Below are 23741 nucleotides of genomic sequence, written 5' to 3' on the forward strand. Positions count from 1 at the left end.
TCATCTGTGGCTCTGTCCACATGTGAGGTTAGAGGGCACGTCATCTGTGGCTCTGTCCACATGTGAGGTTAGAGGGCCCCTGGACTGTAGTATGTCCAATTCAGTCTGATCCTGGAAAGCTGATCAGAGAAGAAACAGTCATTTTTCTTTGTCATTGTTTTCTTCCTAAACAAACTTGATTTGTGAGTTTTCTCCAATATTTATTTTGTGCATTTCTAACTTTTCCTGCGAGTGCACGATATTCTCTAAGATATCATTTAATGAGCATTCTAGGACAGGGACTGGATCACAACACACCGACCCCAAGCGTGTGCAGATAAATGGCCTTGATTCTGGATTGAAGTTCAGTCCCCCTTCGGGGTTAAAGTTGGTGGCCGTTCGTAAAGATATGTCTCTTCAGGTGAATGAATCCCAAGTTGGTGTCTCACTGAAGGTGGACATGCCGACAATTGTATTCTATTAAAACTCATTTTTCCAGTTTTCCCACTTCCCTGTCTGCTGTTCCCTGGAAATCCAATTCTCAAGGAGGCACTTTGTTTTATTTTTCCCCTTTCTTTGATCATCTCATTTAAATGTTGTGTCATTAAGAAGAAAACCACAGACAACTCCATGACTGATGAGGACAACATGTCTGGGAATTAAGTCATCAGTTGTAAGAGAAATGAAAGGCCTCATGCAGCAACTCTGGGCGGATGGAAACACACACTTGGCCTCAGGGTCAGCTGGGAGAGTGTGGCAGCACAGAGGAACACCCCCCTCACGGGTGCCCTGTCTCAGAGCCTGGGGCTCAGGTAGGAGAGTGCGGGCAGCACAGGGGATCACCCCCCCTCACGGTGCCCCTCAGGGTCAGCTGGGAGAGAGTGACAGCACAGGGGGTCACCCCCCTCACGGGTGCCCTGTCTCAGAGCCTGGGGCTCAGGTGGGAGAGTGTGGCAGCACAGGGGGTCACCCCCCTCACGGGTGCCCTGCCACGGAGCCTGGGGCTCAGGTGGAACTCCATGTTCCTCTCATGTTGGGGAGTGCGTTCTGATGCACAGAAACCCTGGAGGACAGAGCAGAGCTGCCTCTGTGTCTCAAAGGCTGACGTTCATAGAGCAGACCTCCACATCCTTCTCTCCTGGAGCAACTGGTGGGTTCAAACTGCTGACCATCAGTTGGAGTGGAATACCTTCTCAGAGTGCCACCAGGGCTCCTTATCATGTTGCTGTTCGGTGCCACTGCATCCATTCTGACTGACAGGAAGGACACCGTGCCATCCTCACTGTCTCCACCTGGTTAAACCCATGGTTCTGCCCACGGTGCCCATTCATCTCCCTGAATGTCTTCCTCATTTACTTTTCCAAGAATTCTGTCCTTCCTCAGGGACAGACCCCTCCTTATAACACACCAAAAGTATTTGAAATGAAATATTGTCATCATCTCCTCCAAAGAGGTCTCAGGCTGTCTGACTGCACTTCCTCCAAGATATATTTGTTTTTTCTTTTCAGCATATGTGATGAATTTCTTATTCTTTGCCAACGTCACAATTCAAAAGCATCAATTCTGCATAGGCCTTCCTTTTTTATTATGAGGTGGATTGATTCAGTGACTGGGGTAATCGGGATGGGAGTGTCAGAGACAGTGCGATTGGCATAGGACAGAGCAGAGTTTAGGGCTGTTGTACATAGGGTCGCTATGAGTTGCAAGCAACTTGACGGCACATAACAACAACCACAACAACAACAATCAAATATGAGGTGATTAAAAATATCAGGCCTTGGGTCAAATGAGCCATCCTCCTCCTTTGCATAAAACTCCGTCTTGTCCAGTCTGAACCCACTCCTAAGTGATCCTCCAGCAAGTCTGAGAACCCGTAAACCCCCAGGAAGAGACAGCTCATCTTTCCCTGTGGAGTAGCTGGGGAGTTCGAACTGGGAGAAGCATAGCCCTTGAGTTACCTGCACAGTTCTCTACCGTTTACACCCCCAGGGATATCTTTCCATAGCTTGCTTTCTATTATGGAATCTCTTTACCTGGCCAAAGACGACCTTCACGGGCAGGTGCTGCGGCCCGGTGGCTCTGTCTCCGTTCCTCTTGTACCGAGCACAGTGCTTATAGAAAACAGATCTGTCCAGTGGCCATGTGAGTTGATGGGATTCACAGGAAGGGCAAGGCTGAGTACTAATAAAAGACTGTGATAAAATGCCTGGAAAAGCATCTTACTTCCGGCATTCTGAGGATTATTAAAGACAAATATGGCGTCCTACAGATGACAGAGCAAAGAGGACAGATGTCAGCATTGGCCCTGAAGCTTACCCTGGTGTGACTAGTTTATTTCTCAACAATTTCTTCATAGTGCATGGCCAGAGTGCTAGAGGCTGTTGATGACGTGTGTAGATTTCTCATGCACTCAAGAATGGGCTGGTTCGAGGGAGGCTCTAGGCTGACCTGGGCCTAGGACTGTTGACCATTCTTGTCTTCCTGGATGAGTAAGAACACTCAGGAACATTTCTCAGCAGTAGCAGAGGCACAGAAAACAAGCCAACCATGCGTTACACTCAGATGTGCTAGGGGGTTCTATACTATGACCATCCAATATCTTGGAGGTCACCCGGTCAACTCTAAAGACCGGGGGTGGAAAGATTCCTGCTTTCTGGGAAATGCTGTGTCAATTGTGTTCGTGTCCTCAGTTTATGTCTAGAAGTGAAGATGGGGTCATCCTCAGTGAGGACAGTTAGGAGAAGGAGTGGGGGGTATGGGCCCAAAGTGGCAAGTCATTGAAAGCACAGGAGAAAAGGTCTGAGGGAAAAGGTGTGTGGGAGCCATCAAGGTGGTAATGGGACACCGAAAAGCCCCAGAGGTCTCTGGGGATCAGCCAGTGAACCCTATGGGACCTAACCAAACCCTGGCACAGCTGGCCTTGGAAATCACCGGCATGGACCCCTGTGAAGCCGAGGGCCGGCAAGGCTGAGGGAGACCAGGGGAGGGGACTGACGCAATAGCTAGTGACTTAGAACATTGCTCCTGGCCAGGCAGTGCTCTGTTGTGGATAGGTCTCTGTGAGTTAAAGCCAGCGTCATGGCAGTTATTTCTTGCTCTCTCTGTGGTCGTCTAGTCAGTAGGGGGTTTCATTGCTAACCTCAAAGCAGGCAGTTCGAGTCCACCAATGGCTCCACAGGAGAAAGATGAGCAATCTCCTCCCGTGCAATTTTCAGCCTCTGAAAACCTGCTGGACCGGAGCTCTGGGTAGATCCCACCTTGATGACAGTAAACAGTAGCAAAAGTGAGCAAACACGTGTATCTTTGAAGAAATGCAGCCAGGATTCCCTTAGAAGCCAGGATGATGGACTTTATCTTGTGTGTGTTGGGCATTTTCTCTTTCATACACAGGGGATGGTTCCTTGACAAAGCACTGTGCCGAATAAGTAGAGGGTCAGTGAAGGAGAGGAAGACCCAATGAGGAGGATGGGCGTAATGAGTGTAGCAATTGACTGGAATTCAACAAGGTTTTGTTCTGCTGAACATGGGTCACTTTGAGTTGGAACAACAAATAAGAATGGACTCTACTGACGCCATAGTGCTCAGCCCAGGGACATTTTGGGATGAGGCCAAGCATTCCCTGTACAAATCCTGGGAAGCAGAGGAGAGACACACACAAGGCACCACCAGGTGTCCATCGGATCTGGAGAGTGAAGGGTGCTGATGGACCTGTGTAACTTGTGTCACAGATATGATAGGAGAAGGAAACAGCTTGTGAGAGGTTCTGATGGAGCAAAGAGAAACAGGTGCCGATCCCAGTCATTTGTACACAGAACCATCCCACACTGATGGGGCTATTTTAACTTCCTAATGAAAACTTTATTTTTGCCAATAAAGTTAGAACCTCAAGGCCCAGGAGTGTTGTTACCTGTGGTGCCAAACTTGGCATCTATAACATCAGCCTTGGCAAAGAGTTTATGATGTCCATGCCCCAGTGACTGCTCTTTAGACCGTAGTTCATGGTGTAAACTCCTACTTAATAGAGTGCATGGAGTAGAGCGCCGGGTCGTTTGTGGAAAAAAGGAATAATCTTGAATACAATTTCCCAGAGATTGACCATGTGGTCTTACATGTGTGCTTTGGGTTTTTCCCCCCCAGTATTGTAGTAACTTGTGGAGGTTTTTAAAAATTATTTTATTTTGGTTTGCATAAAAAGTTTGTATTATTGCTTTTCACACTATCCTCCATTCACATTGTGTTTCATACAATCATCTCCATCTGTTATGTTTTATAACAGTAATCACTATTGAACTATGCTCATCATTACCTTGTCTTCCTAGATTCCTGGAAGATCTTTCCCATTTCCTTTAAGTCCTCCTACCACCCAACAAATTGTGTGACCCTGTGATCTCCCCCATGTCCATCTTCATCCCTCTGCTACTACCCCTTGCCCCCTTGGCTCTTTATACATATTTTAAATTTTTTTGTGAGATTAAGGTTTTTAACTTAATTTTTTATTGGTTTGGTTAAAAAGTTCATATCCATTGTGTTTCACAATATTCTTCATTCACCTTGTGTTTCATACAATCATTTTCATGCATTATGTTTTATAAAATTAATCTCCATTGGGGTGTCAAAGCTGCCCTTGCCAAAGCCATGTGTGGATTGCTTCCAGCCAATTAGCTAAGTATTTATCTTAAAAATGTCTTACTGTGGCCTGGACTGCCCTCATGAAGGGAGCACTAGACCATGGCCCCAGCACCCAGAGCCCCCCTCTCCCTCTGCCTGGAAGCCCCCAACCTGCCCCGCCACCTTCTTCCCTGAAGAAGAGATGAAAGGGGCAATGTCCCAACAGAACCAACCAAAATAAAAAGGTTAACAATGGAATATTATTAAATACTATGCTCAAACAAATATGAAAACCTAGAGGAAATGGACAAATACTTCAAAACCCAAAACTTACCTAAACTGACACAGACCAAAATTGAACACCTGAACAGACCCATTACAAAAGAAGAAATTGAGCAAATAATAAAACAACTTCCAACAACAACAACAACAAAAATAAGCCCAGGACCAGATGGTTTTAAAAGTGAATTTTATCAAACATTCAGAGAACAGTCACCAAATATTTCAAAAAAACAGAAAAATATGGAATTTTCTCAGACTCATTCTACGAAGCAAACATATATTTTATACCAAAGCCAGGTAAAGACACCACCAAAATAGAAAACTATAGGCCAGTATCTCTCATAAACATAGATGCAAAAATCCTGAATAAAATCCTGGCCAATGGAATCCAACAGTACATTAAAAAAAATTATTCACTATGACCAAGTGGAATTTATAACAGATATACAAGGATGATTCAATAAGAAAAACAATCTATGTAATTCATCACATTAATAAAGCAAAGAATAAGAATCACATGATCCTATCAATTGATGAAGAAAAGGCCTTTGATGAAATCCAACAACCTTTCCTGATTAAAACTCTCAACAAAATAGGAGTAGAGGGGAATTTCCTCAACCCAGCAAAAAGTATATACACAAAACCAAGAGCCAACATCATTCTTAATGGAAAGAGATTAAAGGAATTATCTTTGAGAACAGAAACTAGGCAAGGATGCCCACTATCACCTCTCTTTTTCAATATTGTATTAGAAGTCTTAGCGATAGCAATAAGACAAGAGAAGGAAATAAGAGATATACAAATTGGCAAAGAGGAGGGAAAATTATCTTTATATGTAGATGATATGAGAGTATACTTTAAAAACCCTAAAGACTCACTGTGAAAACTACTGGACATAGTGGACCAACTCAGCAATGTGGCAGGATACAAGATCAACATACAAAAGTCAATTGGATTTCTCTACACTGAGAAAAAGAATACAGAACTAGAGCAAAGAAAAACAATACCCATCACAATAGTAATCACAAGATTAAATACTTGGGAGTAAATCTAACTAGAAACACAATAGACCTATTCAAAGAAAATTACAAAACATTACTATTGGAAACAAAAAAAGACCTGGAGAAATGGAAGAATATACCATGCTCATGGATAGAAAAAATCCCTATTGTGAAAATGACAATTCTATCAAAGGCACACTACAAGTTCAGTGCAATCTCAATACAAATATCAATTGCAAGATAGAAAAAGGAATTTCCAAGTTCATCTGGAATGGAAAGAGACCCCGAATAAGCAAAGCACTCCTTAAAAAGAGAAACAAGATAGGGGCTATCTCACTCCCTGATTTAAAATCCTTTCTACTAATCTGGCTGTGGTGGTAAAGACAGTGTGGTACTGGTCCAGTGACAGATCAATTGAATTGAATTGAGAACACAGAAATCCTCTCATCTGCCTATGCTTAACTTATTTTTTGACAAGGAGACGAAATCAGTTAATTGGGAAATGAAAGCTTCTTTAACAAAGGATGCTGGCAAAATTGGGAAGCTAGCTGTAGAAAACTCAAGCAAAACCACACCTCACACCATACAGAAAAAACAATACAAAGTGGGTCAAGAACCTAGGATTAAAACAAAGGACTATAAACTTCATCAGAGAAAAACTTGGAAGAACTCTAGAAACCCTAATCCACAACATGGACAGTCTTCCAAGCATCCTGAATAAAAACCTACCAACCAGGAAAGAGTAAAATAGATGAATCAACATTCTAAGAATAAAATTTCTATGCACATCAAAAAAACTTTACTAGGAGGGTAAAAAGGAAAGCCACAGATTTGGAAAGAAGATTTGGTAATGGCATGTCAATATTTGAGGTGTCAGCCTTGACTCGCAGGCTTCTGGGAGACGTAGTCATATCTGTGTGGTGCAGGGTCTGAGTCACCTCCTGCCACACGTGTTCCCCTCCTTCCTATCCCCCCCCCATACACCATGCCCTGCTGCCACTGTGCCTTATGCTCCAAAATTTGAAGGTGTCAGTCTTGACCTGTGGCTGGATAGGGAGATGGGTGTTGAATGGAGTATGTTGGGGTAGAAGTGAATGCTGATGGAGCAGGGATAGGGGTGAGTCAAGACACATGTGCTAAGGGTAGGGACAAAACTTACTCTAATCTGATTATTTCTAAAATTGAGAAATATCTTTAATCTGCTCTTTTCGCTAAAATGATTATCTGTCAGATAATGTTCTATCTGAGCATTCAAATTAAGACAGACTAAGAAGATGGGTTGGCCTTCACTTCTGAAATAGCAGGCCTTCAAAAACCCTATGAACAAAAAGAGCACACTAGCAGATATGGCAGGTATGGAAACCATAGGAGGAGGAACAGCTGTAAGCAGACACTAGTGATTGGAGCATGGAATGTGAGAATCACGAATGTAGGAAAATTGTATATTGTTAAGGAAGAAATGGGACACAAATTGACAAACAAGGTATTGGCAAAATGAGATGGGCTAGCATGGGCATGTTGAGTCAGATGACCATATGATCTACTATGCTGGAGACAGAAAGGTCAGGAAAAATGGGGTTGCTTTCATAGCTAAAAAAGTCATTTCTAGATCTGTCTTGAAATACAATCTTGTGAATGAAAGGATAATATCCATATGCATACAAAGACATCCAGTGAATACAACCATTGTTCAAATATATGTACCAACAACCAGAGCCAAAGAGGAGGAAATAGAAGATTTCTACCAACTTCCTCCCCCGCCCCCAACATATTTTGGTTTGGGTTTTTTGTTTGTTTGGGTTTTTTTGAGTGTTCACTTTTAAAAAAAAATTAATTTTAATGAAAGTTTACAGAGACTTATGGTTTCCAGTCTTTCATTGTGGTACTTTTCTCCCTGCCCTCCCTCCGACCCAGTTCACTCTTTTCCTTGAAAAGAAAAATAAAAACTCTTTGATTGTTATGCAATCCCTCTCATAAGTTCACTCCACCATGCAGCCTTCACTCTGGACTTCTGTAATGACAAGAATACCCATTCATATATCCCTTTCAAATAGTTCTCTCCCTCATCAGATTTCTATGAACTTTTACAGTCAGAGATTGATCAAACATGCAACCAAGATGCATTAATAATAATGGGTGACTGGAATGCAAAAGTTGAGAACAGAGACGTATCAGTAGTCGGAAAACATGGACTTGGTGACAGAAATGAAGCTGGAAGTAGAATGATAGAATTTTCTACAATCAACGACTTTTTACTGAAAATACATTTTATAAGAACCATAAATGCAGCCTATGCACATGGATTTCTCCTGATGGTATGCATAGAAATCAAATTGATTACATCTGTGGAAAGAATCACTGAAAATGCGCAATATGAGCTGTGAAAACTAGGCCAGCTGCTGATTGTGGAACAGACCACCAACTTTTCATATACAATTTCATGCTGAAGCTGAGGAAAATCAAATCAATTCTATGGGAACCAAAATTTGACCTTGAGTCTTTCCGTCCTGAATTGGAAAACCATTTCAGAAACAGGTTTGAGGCCTTGAACACTAATGAGTGAAGAACAGATGTGCTGTGGTAGGATATCAAGAATACCATCCAGGAAGAACGTGAAAAGTCATTGCAAAGATGGAGGAGGAAGAAGAGACAAAGATGGATGTCAGAAGAAACTCTGAATATTGCACTAGAGTGCCGAGAAGCCTCAAAACAGAGGGAAGAAATCAAGACCCTAAGGAGCTGAACAAAAGATTCCCAAGGGCAGTGCGGGGAAGACATAGTATTACAATGAAATGTGCAAAGATCTGGAGTCAGAATATCAAAGGGGCTGAACTTGCTTGCTTGACATTTCTTAAGCTGAAGGAACTGAAGAACAAATTCAAGCCTTGAGTTGCAATACTTGAAGGATGCTTTGGGCAGAATACTAAATGATCCAGGAAGCATTAAAGAAGATGGAAAGAGTATACAGAGTAATTATACCAAAAGGAATTGGCTGATGCAGAAGAATTTCATGAAAAAAAACATCTGAGCAAGAGCCTTTGGTGATAGAGGAAGAAGTTCCAGCTGCTCTGAAGGAATTGGCAAAAGAACAAAGCCCCAGGAATTGATGGCATACCAATTGACATATTTCAACAGACAGACATTTCCCTGGATGTGCTCACTAAGTTGTGCCAAGAAATCTGGAGGACAACCATCTGACCAACTGACTGGAAGAGATCTCTATTTGTTCCTATTCCAAAGAAAGGTAACCCAACAGAGTATGGAAATTATATTAAAAAAATTATTGATATCACATGCAAGCAAGATACTGCTTAAGATTATGCAAAAATGACTGGACCAGCACATCAACAGACAACTGCCTAAAGTGCTGGCTGGATTTAGAAGAGGCCATGGTCCTAGAGATATTATAGCTAATGTTAGATGGATCTTGGCTGAAAGCAGAGAGTACCAGAGGAATGTCTTATCTGTGTTTCATTGAGTATGCAAAAATATATGACTGTGTGGATCACAATAAACTGTGGCTGACTCTGAGAAGAATGGGAATCCAAGAACACTTAATTGTGCTTATGTGAAGCCTATACTTGGACCAGGATGCATGGTTCAAAATTGGGAAGGGTGTGTGCCAGGGATGTGTCCTATCTCTCTACCTTTTCAATCTATATGTGGAACTGATTATCTGGGAGGCTGGACTCTATGAGGAGAAATATGGCATCAAGATTGGAAGAAGACTCGTCAACAATCTGCATTATGCAGATGACACAACCCTGCTTGCTGAAACTGAGGAGGACCTGAAGTGCTTGCTGTAGAAGGTCAAGGACTGCAGTGAGACCGGGCTGTTCCTTGGAGGCAGGATTCTGAGGCTTTGTCTGACATACTTTGGACATGTTGCAAGGCAGGACTAGTACTTGGAGAGGGATAGTGCAAGAGTGGAACACCCTTGATGAGATGGATTGACTCAGTGATTGGGGTAATGAGGGTAGGTGTGTCAGAGACAATAAGTTTGGCACCAGATAGAGCAGAATTTAGGGCTGTTGTTCACAGAGTTGCTATGAGTCACAGGCTACTCGAGGACACTTAACAACAACAACAACAGTGGTATGCCTGATAAGGCGCTTATATCTAGAATTCATAGAATATCCCAGCACCTCAACAAAATAAACAACCTAATTGCAAAATGGGCACAGTATACAAACAGACACTTCTCCAAAGAAGACATTCAGATGTCGAACAAATACATGAAATAATATTCAACATCCCTACATCTAGGACAAGTGAAAATGAGAACAACTATAAGATATCATCTCATTCCAAGAACAATAGCAAGATTTAACAGAGCAGCAAACAACAAATTTTGGCAAGGTTAAGGAGAAACTGAAACCCTTATTCAGTGTTGGTGGGAGTATAAAATGGTACAATGGTACAACCACTATTGAAGACAGTACAGTATGGCACTTTCTCAAAAATTTGGAAATAGAAATAACATTTGACCCATCAGTTGCACTACTGTGAATATACCCTAAAGAAACCAGAATTTCTACCCAAGCATATATATGCACACTCATGTTTATTGCTGTGCTGTTAACAAAAACAAAGAGATGGAAGCAAACCAAGGCCCATCAACAGATGAATGGATAGAGAAGCTGTAGTATATTTACACCAATACTATGTAGCACTTAAAAAAAACTAATAAAACATTATACAAAATGGGCGACCCTGGAGGATATTATGCTGCATGAAATATCATAATCCCACTGTTATAAAAAAGGACTGTCATTGGGGGTTGGTGGGAAACTAAGAAAAGAGGAGGTAAATAATGAATGCTGCATTGGACTATATGAGGGAAATAATTGTTTAAAAGCAGTATATGGTTAGGCATTGCTTGTGTGACAACAGTCCAGAATAAGAAGTGCTTAGCAAAGTGGACTGAGGTAGGGGGTGGAGGAAATTGTGCAACTACGAATGAATTTTTTAAAGAAAAAAGTGAACTCTGGGGGAGGGGTTTAGGGAGGGAAATGTGCAGCAACAATAGAAGTCTTCTGTAAACTTTCATTAAAATCACAATAAAAATCTTTTAAAACATTTAAATAGGTAAAACGAGTCCCCATTGGACCTTGCCCATCATTACCTTGTCTTTTCACCTGGATCCTTCCCGTTTCCTTTGTCCCCTCCCTCCACCCAGCAGACTGTGCAACCCTGTGCTTCCTCCTATCTGTCCTCACCTCTCCGCTCCCCAGCGCCCTTTCCTCCTTTGATTTCCCATACGTGCTTTATTAGTTACCCTTCTGTTTCACTTATGCAGTATTTGTCTTTATGAGGCTGAGTTCACTCAGCAGCACAATGCTTTCCAGTCTCTCTCAAGTTATGTCGAATTTTTTGAAATCATTGCTCCCGGGTACTGCATTGTATTCCATTGTGTAAATGTACCACTGTTTCTCAATACATTCAGTAGTGGTTGGACATGTGGGATGTTTCCATGTTCTTATGATGGTGAATAATGCTGCTATGAACATTGGTGGACAAATCTCCATTTATGTCTGAGTTCTAATTTCCTTGAGTTATATTCCTAGGAGTGGGATAGTTGGGTCATATGTAATTTCTGTGCTCAACTTTTTGAGGAAATGCCAAACTGTCTTCCAGAGTGGTTGTACCATTTTATAATCCCACCAACAGTGTAAAAAAGTTCCCAAGAACCATATGATCTTAGCAATTGAGGCAGAAAAGGCATTTGCCAACATCTTTCCTGATTAAGACCCTCAACAAAATTGGAATAGAAAGGAATTTCCTGAACATAGTGAAAAGCATATATGTAAAACCAAGAGCCAATATCATTCTCAATGGAGAAAGAGTAAAAACATTTTCCTTACAAACAGGAACCAGATAAGAATTCCCACTGTCACAACTCCTATTCCATATTTTATTGGAAGTACTTGCTAGGGCGATAATACAAGAGAAGGAAAAAAAAGCATGCATCTAGGAAGAGAGGTGGTTAAGTTGTCACTATATGCAGATTATATGATACCATATACAGAAAACCCCAAGGACTCAACACAAAAACCTGTTAGAGCTAGTAGACCAATTCAGTAGAGTGGTAGGATATAAGATCAATATCCAAAAATCAGGAGGATTCCTCTACAGTAACAAAGAGAACTAAGAAAAAGAAACAGAGAAAGCAATACCATTTACAATAGCCAACCACAAATGGGAACACTTGGGAGTGAACCTAACTAGAGATACAAAAGACCTGTACAAAGAAAACTACAGAACATTTCTGTGAGACACAATAAAAGACATAAATAAAGGGGGAAATGTGCCTTTTTCATGGATAGGAAGACTCATCCTACCAAAAGTAATCTGCATATTTAATACAAACTCAATACAGATGCCAAATTCACTTTTCAAGGAGATCAAAAGGGAAATTGTCAAGTTTATTATAAGAAGAAAGAAACCCGTAATAATCAAAGCACTTCTGAAAAACAAAAATGAGGTGGAAGTCATAGCACTCCCTGACCTCGAAACCTACCATCCTGTGATAAAACCAAAACAGCATGGTACTTGGAGAATGATAGGCTCCTAGTCCAATGGAACAGAATTGAGAACCAGAAATGGACCTACGGTCAACTGATTTGAAGAGAATAAAACCTACCAAAACTGGATTGCTACCTACAGAAAGCTGAAACAGGATCCACATCTCACACCATACACAAAAGTAAACTCAAGGTGGATCAGAGACCTGAGAATAAAGCCCAAAACTATAAAGTTCATAAGAGACAAACAGGGCCCACATTTAGAAGTTCTAGTCTATAGTATAAAGACACTGACAAATATAGTAAAAAATGCACAGTCCAAAGAGGATAACATTGATGAATGGGACTTTCTAAAGAATAAATCTCTGTGCTCATCAAAACATGTTCTAACAGGATGAAGTGAAAACCTACCAATTGAGAACAAATATTTGACAATATCATCTCAGGCAAAGGTCTCATAACTAAAGTTTACAGAACACTTCTGGACCTCCAGAAGATAAAGACTGATAACCCAGTTAACACGGAAAGACTTCATAGAAGTTATTTGGATGGCCAACAGACACATGAAGAAATGCTCAAAATCACTGGCAAGAAGAGAGATGTAAATCAAAACCACAGTGAGGTACCATCTCACCCTCTAGCAGTGGCGAAGCTTATGTGTGTCCTTGCATATCATCTAGGAGATGTCCTAGGAAGGCCGGCCATGGGCTCTCCGTCCATAAGGGCACAGCCTAAGAGACGTAAGGAGCGCGGCTGCTCTGCATTCATGGCGTCACTGTGGGCTGTCTTTGTCACTCTTGGTGGGCACCTAAGTAGAGTTACACCTCGCTCTCCTGTTTTCAACTCTTGGAAGGGGAGCACCAGAGGTCCAGTTACCTTCAACCTTGCAAATTTGGGGGTTGTTGGTGATTAGGTTTTTTGGGTTTTTTTTTCCCCCTTGGGCTACTCTAATGATCATTTAGTTGTATCTTGTTAGGTTCTCATTTGTATTCTGATAACTAATAACATGTATAACCTGCAGGGAATTAGACTCTAACTCAAAGGTGCGCCACCCTGGTGGTTCACATCTACCAGCAGCTCCTTGAGAGAAATTTCCTCCCACACGAATCACAACCTCAAAAACACCTGAAGGGTCAGCAATAAGGTGGTTCCAACTTGACAGCAAGGGGCAGCGGGGGGAGGGGGAGAGGACATTAAGCCGTTAGTTTCAAATGCTTGTTCACTGACGTACTCTTCATTTTGAGGAGTGTGTGTATGTTTTTTGTAAGCTGACTGGAGGAGTGGCTTTGTCTGTACCCTGACGTCCTCCACACATGTGTGTCATAGACACGCTTCCTGCAGGCTGTGGCTTAGTTTTTAGCTGCAGAGTCTTCGGTGAGGGCACAGTTTAAATGTTAATCAAGTCTGAGTTACCAAATTATTCTTTTGTGATTAGTGTTTCCATGTCTGTCCTAAAATCTTTATCTTGCTCGGTGTCACATGAATTGTGTCATGTGGATTCAAAGTGAAGGAAAGAAGTGACATTTGCATGACTAGCAGAACTCCCTGTGGAATTGTGTCACTAGAGCAAAAAAAAATGTCATCATTTGAAATACCAACAGGATCACCCAAGGTGGAGAGGTTTTTGTGGTTTAAACCCAGTGAAAAGCATTTACTTCATAGGAGAAGCCTGCGTGTCAATCTGCCTCCTCAAGATTGCATCCTTGAAAACCCACGTTCCACTCTGCTCAGATGGAGTCAACCTGAATGGGAAGTGTGTGTGTGTGTGTGTGTGTGTGTGTGTGTGTGTGTGTTTAGAAGCAGGAGGGGCACCCACTTCCTAACAACACACCTCTGCAAACTCTATGAACTCTGATAATTGATGATAGTTATAGGAAGGCTTCAGGTCCTTCATTCTCAGGGTTGCTATGAGTCATGCTCAACTTGACAGCAATCAATAATGATAACATGTGTGTATGTATACACACATATGTATATATGTGCACAAACATGTATACAGCATTCACATATATATATAAGCATGTATCTATATGGATACATGTATGTGTGTGTATATATAAATATATATATATAGAGAGAGGGAGGGCGGGAAGGAGAGAGCACGCACAAGCGAATATGGGAGTGAGTTAGCGAGCACTCTGGTGGCCTACTGGTAAGAATCTGTGCTGCAATCCCAAAGGCATGCAGTTTGAATCCACCAGCTGCTCCGTGGAAAGGTGGACTATCTCTTCCCATGCAATTAACTGTCCCTGAAAACCCTCTGGAGGGTCAGCTATGGGTTGGCTCCAACTTGATGGCACACAACAACAACAACACACATATACACACATACACTTATATCTGTGTGCCATATATATTGTTGTTGTTATATGTTCTTGAATGAGAACTGACCCTCCAGGGGGTTTTCAGGGGCTATAAATCAGACAAGAGATTACCCATCTTTCTCTCACAGAGAAGCTTGTGGATTCAAACTGTGTACCTTTGGGTGGTCAGCACAGCTCCTTACCTCTAGGCCCCCAGAGCTTCCTATGTACATATATGTGTATACGTATCTGATTTAAAATGTGTGTACATTTATGTGTATACATATATGATTTTTTTAAAAAGCTCAAACTCATTCCTGTCAAGTTGGAGCTGACTCATAGCTGACCCTCAGCAGGTTTTGAGAGAGTATAAATTGCACAGGAGGAAATTGACTAGTCCTTCTCTCTCAGAGCTGCAAGTAGATTTGAACTGCCTGGGAGATACTAGTTTGAATTCGCAATGAAAGTCCCTTAGGGCCATGGCACCCCAGCTCCCTAGAATGCATAGGGTGGAAAACCTGTCCCCTTTGCCTCAACAGATACTTGAACCTTGGACCTAACCCTTTATTATAGAGAAGCAATTCAGATCTGGCTAACTTCTGATGTATGTGTGAATTCCTTGAGTCTGTGTTATTCTCTTTACTTAGTGGGTCAGATGTTTGAACGAAAGCTTGGAAGCTTGAATGTTACTGAGTCTACAAGTTACAGGACCATCTGCTAGTGCCCGTTCTGATGTTAGTGAGCGGTTTTAGAAGACATCTATGTGTGTGACACTGAATGGAATGTATTGTGGGTTTGGACCCTTGTTTTTGTTTCTGGCACAGTTTACTGTCTGTGACTCCAGGTTTAATTGTTAGGTGATGCTGAGTCAGTTCCCATGACAAAACCAAACACTGTCCTGTCCAAGCCGTCTTCATCATCGCCATGACTAATGGGTTCGGAGAGCATTTGTTCAAGTTTGTGTGGAACGCTGGAACCCTGCGTGTATCGTTTAATCACAGGGACTTTGTGAGGTCGGCGAGACAGATGGGTTACGAAGAGTTGTGCTTCCTGCTATTGGCATCAGCCTGGCAATCCAAGGGCAAGGAGAGAGGCTCTGAGCTGCTCACCTGCCTCTTCTGGGACTAATCTGCTCCTTTATTTTACAAAGCGATTCACTGAGGATGCACCTACACTATTATGACCTCACTAAGAAAACCAAGAGAACACTCCCAAATGGGATTATGGCCACAGGCCTTGCAGTCAGGATTCTGAAGCCTATTTTAGGGAGACACCGTGCAAATAGTAACAGAGCAGACCGAGGTCCTTTACAGAGTTGGGCTCCTCTTACACCAGATCTCAGTGAGAGACCTCTTCCCACTCAGCATCTTGGAGGACCTCATCGCTGTGCTGTGGACAATGCTGGAGACCCTCCCACTCCCCATGGTCCCACCCAAGAGGAGAACGTGGGAATGTATTTGTGAGGACAGGGCTTATTTCAAATCTTTAGGCTTCAGCTCAGCTCTGTGAAGGTTCTGTCCCAAGATCCTCACCAGCCTGTCCACAGATCTTTGGACCAGACTATGGCTTTTCCTACAAGAAAAGGTGACTTCATTTCTGCAGTGTGAGTTCCCAAGGGTATCCAGGGCCAGCAAGTAATTTGCACAGCCTCGTCCAGCCTGGAATGTGAAAATGGGCTTGGACTCTCTTCTCTGACAGCCTCTTGGTCTCACAATGCTGTCAGTCAGTTTTAAGGAGTTCTTTATTTAATCAATCCTTTTTGCTGACTCTACACCATGATAAAATAGGAAAAACTCCCAGAGACATTTACAGAATTTCCTGTAAAGATTTCTATGTTGGAAAAAAAAAAAAGAAAAAAGATTTCTATGCTGTTAGGTGCCATCGAGTCAAGTATGACCCGTGGTGACTGTTTGAACAACAGATCGGAACCCTGTCCTGTGCCATCCTCACACATCCTGACACACAAGAGCCCACTGCACCGGGTCTTCCTCTCCTTCATCGACCCTCTGCCTTTCTGAACATGATGTCACTCTCCAAGGAATAGCCCCTCCTAGCAACGGAACCAAAGTATACGAAGTAAAGCTTTATCATCTTCACCTCCACAGAGCACTCTGGCTATACACTCTCCAAGACATACTTGTTTGTTCCTCTGACAGTCCATGGAATATCCAGTCATTTTCTCTAGCACCATGGGTCAAAGGCATCAGTTCTTCTGCCCTCTCTAGTCCTTGTGCATGTATAACAAGCGATCAGAAAGACCATGACTTCAATCAGGTGCACCTTAGTCCTCGAGGTGACATAAATACTCCTTAGAGATATCTCTAACTTCAAACTTTCCCAGTACAATATGTCTCCTGATCTCCCGACTGCTGGTACCAAGGGTGTTAATTGTGGATCCACATAAAATGAAGTTGTTGATAATAATTTTTTCTCCCTCTACCATGATGTTACATATAGGTCCAGTGGTAAGAATCTTTGTTTTCTTGACATTGAGATGCAATCCATATTGAAGGCTGTATTCTTTGATCTTCTGCAACAACTGTTTCAAGTCCTCCTCAAATTCAGCTAGCAAGATTGTGTCATGTGCATAACACAGATTATTGATGATCTCCTTCTCTCTTATTGTCATATTCTTCTTTATAGAGTCCAGCTTCTTGATAATTTGCTCAGCATTTAAGTTGAGTAGGTATGAAGAGAGATACAATCCAGACACACTCCCTTCTTAATTTTAACCTTGCATTGTTCTTTTGCTTTTTTGAATAGAGCGTGAGAAACACTTTGAGACCATTTTCTTAGGAATAAAGTGTAAAATGGACCAGCTGCCCGTCACATGGTCTGTTTTCCAGGCTGCCTGTTCTGGGAGCGTGAACCCCGATTGGCAGGAGGCTGGCTGGGGAGCAAGGCAGTGGTCAGGGCCTCCCACTTGATGTCTTCCACACCTCATAGGAGAGATGCAGATCCCACAGAAGCAAATGTCAGGGACCTCGGAAAGAGTTAAATAGAACCTCCCTTTTCTTTAGTGACTTCAAGCAATCAAAATGAACTGTAGGACAATTCCAGAGGAGACAAGGATTAATGCTGCATTAATTTTATGTCAGTTTCTAAGTGAACCCACCACCCCACTGTGGGAGTGTTGATACAGAACCTCAGGGACCTTGAATGGAGAGAACTGACCCACTGAGTGTCCACGACTGTAATCGGTACAGAAGCCGACTGTGTGTATTGCATTTAATAGGCAGCCAGAATAACACTTACTTCAGTCCAGGACCAGGACTGCTTTCCAAGTGAGTAAAAAGCCACAATTCAAGCCCACTACCATTGAATTGATTCAAATGCATAAGAACCTTCCATTGGATTTTTAATGCATCTTAATGGAAGGAAACTGTCCATCTTTTCCCATGAAGTAACTGGTGGACCTGGGCCATCATCCTTTCAGTTAGCCCAAAGCATAACTTATTACACCATCAGGTGATAGAGTGTTGCCTTTTCAAAATAAACTTATAACTCATGGCTGGGCTTTATTTATCTACCTGTCCTTCGACAGGGCTGGCTTGAGTCACTGTTGGGACGGTGGACATATTCAACAATCACGAGCAGTAGGAAAACAGGCAAACTGTGACTTGTCACTGGGATCGGAATTCTCATCCTAGACAATATTGGCTATATGGCCTCGGACAAAATACCTGAGTTACCTCTTCCCCAGTTTGACCATCTACACAGTGGGGAAAAGATTTGGATTGCTAATTAGGGCGTCATTAATTTGACTTTCACTCAGCCTTTATACAACAGAGTGAAGTATTACACCAGCCTGTGCCACCCTCACCGTTTCTGCTGTGGGTGATCCCCTTGCTGAAGCCACCATGTCAATCCATGTCATTAAGGGTCTTGCTCTTTCTTGCTGAAAATCCACGGCAGTGTCTGTGTGTTACCAGGAACGGTGCCTTTCTCCATCCCCGGATTCTGCCCGTTGATGCCCCTGCTGATTACATGCCTCAAGCAGGAGGGGTGAAGTCTCATCGTCCTGGCTTCTAAGAAGCACCCTTGCTGCACTTAGGACAGACTTGTTTGCTTTCTAGCCAGTCCATGGCATATTCGATGTTCTGCACCAACACCACAATTCAAAGAAGCCAGGACTTCTTGGATAGTCCTTGTTCATTGTTCGGCTTTCACTGGAAGAATTTAAAATACCATCACGTGAGTCAGTCTCATTCTCAAAGCACAGCTTTGCTCTCTGACACCGTAAAGAGGCCCTCGGCAGTAGGTTTGATCAACGCAGTACTTCATTTGATCTTGATTCTTTCCCCCTTTTATCATGATATTGTTATTGGTTCAATTGTGCAAATTTTTGTTTTTTATTGAGGAACAACCCATCCTGAAGACTGTAGATGTTAGCTGCTTTCCAATGACAGATAACAAAATAGAATGCAGACAATATAGAATACAATCACTAATATCACAGGTTAACTATACTCTTCATGAAAATTTTTTAATTTTATTAATTTTAATGAATATTTACAGATATTTTGGATTTCCATTAAAAATATGGAGCGCTTCATGAATTTGCGTGTCCTCCTTGAGCAAGGGCCATGCCAATCTTCTCTGTGTCGTTCCAGTTTTAGGATATGTGCTGCCGAAGCGAGCACTTCCTGAAGATATTTAAAAATGGCTGCAGCAGCCCATTCACAACAACCAAAAAGTCCAAGTAGATTATAAAGGGGCTGTGGAATGAAGGATGTCACAGCTGATGCCAGAGAGATCGTGAATGCAAGCAGAGATTAATGAAAAGATGTCTATCCGTGTTATTGTTTAATCTGCAAAACTTTCAGTTGTGTTCATCATCACAATTATGGATACTGGTGCAAAAATGTTAATTTCAAGAACAGTAAATTTCTTCTTGTGGAATGTGTCTAGAACAAAATGCAGTGGTTTGAACAGAACAAGGAAATACTGCAGACCTTAAAATCAGGAAAAGTGTGTTTCAGGATTATATCTTTTCCCTGTACCTGTTCAGTCTGTTGGAAGCTGGATCATATGATGAAAAATGTGGCATCAAGATTGGAGGAAGAAAACTTTCATTAAAATGAATTTTTTAAAAGGGAAAAAAGATTGGAGGAAAACGCATAAACAACTGTGATATGTAGATGACACAACCTTGTTTGCAGAACATAAAGAAGCCTTGAAAAGTTGCTGGGAAGATTGAGAAAATTCATAACATGATATAGCTCAATGCAAGCACATAAAAATTTAAAGGAATAGCAGCTGTTTTGCTACTTAAATGTTAGTCTTATTATATAATGTTTCCTATGGTTAATGTCTGGAGTCTCAGTTGCAAAATTCTTAAGCCCTCAGATGCTATTTGGAAAGTAGGTGGTTCGAGTCCACTATCCCCTCCTAGGGATTGAGATGTAGCATTTTGCCTCCACAAAGAGTATGCCTTGAAAACCTGTGTGTCCATTCTGCTCTGTCCTATGGGGTCACTTTGAGCCAAACTCAACCCGACCAACTTGGGGGGTGGGGTGGTAATGCCAAGCCATTTGCATTGTCATTTCTTTTCTGGTTTCTTGTGTATTCATTCCTATCACTGAGTCATTAAAATGGACTAAAATATACTGAAACAAAAACCAGAATCAGGATTTCAACCCTTTTTAGATTGTTGTTGTTATGTGCCATCGAGTTGCTTGCGACTCATAGCGACCCTAAACGAGAGCCCTAAACACCGTTCTATCTTGTGCCAACCTCATCGTCTCAAACACACTCATTCCCATCACTCCGCTCACAGAATTGATCCATCTCATAGAGGGTCTTCCCCTCTTGCACTGTCCCAAACATGATGTCCCTCTCCAAGGACCAGTCCCTCCTTGCAACATTCCCAAAGTATGTCAGATGAAGCTTCATAATCCTTGACTCCAAGGAGCATTTCGGCTTCACTCTCTCCAGGACAAACCCATTTGTTCTCCTAGCAGTCCATGGTATATTCAACACTCTTCTCCAGCACCACAGCTCAAAGGCATCAACTCTCTTTCTATCATCCCTATTCACTGTCCAACTCTCTGATGCATAGCATGTAATTGTGAAGACTATAGCCCGGATCTGCTGTTAGGGACCTCTCCAAAGTACTGAAGAGCAATGGTGTCTTTCTGGAGACTAAGGTGTGTCTGATACAGGCTATGGTCTTCGCAATCACCTGTTATGCATCAGAGAGTTGGACAATGACCAAGGAGGACAGAAGGAGAATTGATGCCTTTGAGCTGTGGTGCTGGAGAAGAGTATTGAGAATACCATGGACTGCCAAGAAAACAAACAGATTTGTCCTGGAAAGGGTTAAACCGGGTGACTCCTTGGAGGCAAGGATTCTGAGGCTCTGTCTAACATACTTTGGACATGTTGTGAGGAGAGACCAGTCCTTGGAGAGGGACATCATGCTTGGGAGGGTGGAGGGACAGCGCAGGAGAGGAAGGCCCTCTATGAGGTGGATTGATTCAGTGATTGGGATAATTGGGATGGGAGTGTCAGAGACGGTGCGATTGGCACAGGACAGAGCGGAGTTTAGGGCCGTTGTACATAGGGTCGCTATGAGTAGCAAGCGACTTTACGGCACATAACAACAACAACAATAGCCCGGATCAGGCGCATCATATTAAATCTCCTTTAGTGACAAAACGGAAAGGCACAGAAATGGTGATCTGCTCAACGTCACTGATGATGAAAATGGTCAAATACAGTGAGATTATTTTAATTGATAAGTTTGGTTTAAGGTTTAAACAATATCACAAAACAGTAGTTTTAGGGCTTAATCTACCTTTCATGAGTCTGTTTAAAGATTGAAGCCCACGAGACTTTGACATTCTGTTCTGCATTTCTTCCCTTTTCATTGGAATTCTTCTAAGGGACATTTGATCAGAATACCCAGTAACAGGGAATTACTTGCCCGAGGTGGTTAACCACACACTTAATATCTTCTCCTGAATCTTACTCTGTCTTTTCCTTTTGCTCCAGGTAAGAACAACTCTTGTACCTTGGATAGTGGCTTTCAAGGATTTAAGACCTTAGGAACTATCAGTTACAGTAGGAGACAGAGTAGAAATAGTAAACATATTGTTAGGCTGATTCGTTCAGATGACTGGTGGCCTAGTGGCAAGAAGCTGTGCTGTAAGCCAGAAGGCATGAGGTTCAAATTCACCAGCTGCTCTGTAGGAGAAGGATGGGCCATCTCCTCCCATGCCATTACCTGTCTCTGAAAACCTACTGGAGGGTTTGCTATGGGCAGGTTGACGGCACACAACAACAAGAGCATGAAATTACAGGGCGCTCTGATGGCTTCGGAGTAAGGAGCTGGGCTGCCAACCCACACCAGTTTGGTTTGAGTCCACCAGCTACAGAACAAAGACGGCGATCTCCTCTTGTGTAATTACTGTCTGAGAAAACCTGCTGGCGCGTATGCTCTGGGTGGGTTCTGGCTCGAGGTTACATAAAAACAATGAATGAGACTGTAACTCTAACTCTGCAAACCAAGGAGTCAAGTCCCACAGATGTGTAGTTAATAAGCGGCCTCAGTCGGCTGCTCTGGGGGCGAGAACGAGGCATCCTCTTCCCCTAAGGCTTGTTGCTGTTAGGTGCCGCTGAGGTCAGAATGACTCATAGTGACCCTGTGAACCGCTGTCCTGTCCTGCATCGTCCTCAGCACCTCTGACGCACGGGGCCCACTGCTGCAGTCACAGTGTCAATCCATCTTGTCGAGTTCTGCCCTTTCGCCAGCCTGTCCAAGCATGAGGTCCCTCTGGAAGGAACAGCCTCTTCTAACAACATGCCCGAAGTGAACAAAAAGCAGCTTATCTATCACCTTTTCCTCCAAGGAGCACTCTGACCACACTTTCTCTTACCCAAGGAGCACTGCCGACTGCACTTTCTCTTATGCAAGGAGCACCCCAACCACACTCTCTCTTACACAAGGGGCATGCTGACGGGACTTTCTCTTACGCATAGTTGTTTGTTCTTTTGTCAGTCCATGGGATATTCAATACTGTTCTCCAACGCCACAGTTCAAAGACATCCATTCTCTTCCTGTCATCCTGATTCACTGCCCAGCTCTAAGATGCGTAAGAAGTGATTGAAAAGGCCATAGCTTGAATCAGGAACACCTTAGTCCTCAAACTGACATTATTGCTCTTGGGTATTTCGGAGAGGCCCCTGACTGCAGACTTTGCCAGTGAAGTATGTCTCCTGATCTCCTGACTGTTGGTACCAAGGGTGTTGATTGTGGATCTGAGAGAGAGATGGAGTTGTTGACAATTTCAGTCTTTGCTCCATCTATCGTGATGTTGTCCTTCAGTTGTGAGAACTCCATAAGGTTGAGCGCCCTGGAACCCCATGTGGCTGTTCAGCTGTCCTGTAAGGTCCTGTGAGCCAGAACCACTGGGGTTGCTCGAGGGTTTGGGGGAATTAGCCGCCTCAGCAGGCTCTCAGGTATTTGGGGTGATTGTCTTGGACTTAGCCTGAGGAGATTTCATGGGACAGAGTCGGAAATGGCCAATTTCCAGGTGCCGTGGAGAGGATGTGGACACTGCTGGGCAGTGTGCTGGAAACGAGGCAGAGAGTGGTAGGAACGTGAGAGGTAGGCCCAGACTTTGTCCCGTCCCTGGGCTGCACCTGAGGCACTTTGTTCACTGGATTGTATGACTCAGGTGGGAAGGGTGTTCTGTCCTTTTCAGGTCGACTCTGACAGGTACCCAGCAGCATCCAAGCTAAGTGAGGATCATGTGTCCAAGCTGGCCTCCTGGCTCGAGCTCGGGGACTGTGCCCTATGTGTACACAGGGGACATCAGGCCCTGTATCGCCCTCCCTCAGAGGACAAGGAGCAGGCATTAGAACCTCCAGGAAAGGGCTTGGTCAGGACTTCTGAACCCCAGCCTGGGCTCTGGAGTGACCGTGTTCCTCCTCCTGTGATTGCCCTTTCTTTGCCTACTGTGTGCTCTGCACCCTCCACGTGTGTAATAACCATCACGTGCCGTGTGCCAGCCCGCCCCCTGTAGTCTTCAACATGGAAC

General features: G+C 43.0%; 1 protein-coding gene across 2 annotated transcripts in view; it reads left to right on the forward strand.

The window, feature by feature from the left end:
- The window catches only part of SMOC2 (SPARC related modular calcium binding 2), a 226241-nt gene that overhangs the window by 151722 nt on the left and 50778 nt on the right, over positions 1 to 23741 (forward strand). The window lies entirely within an intron of this gene.

The sequence above is a fragment of the Elephantulus edwardii genome, unplaced genomic scaffold (assembly GCF_000299155.1).
Source record: "Elephantulus edwardii isolate Elephantulus edwardi_28Jun2011 unplaced genomic scaffold, EleEdw1.0 scaffold00024, whole genome shotgun sequence".
Lineage (NCBI taxonomy): Eukaryota > Metazoa > Chordata > Mammalia > Macroscelidea > Macroscelididae > Elephantulus > Elephantulus edwardii.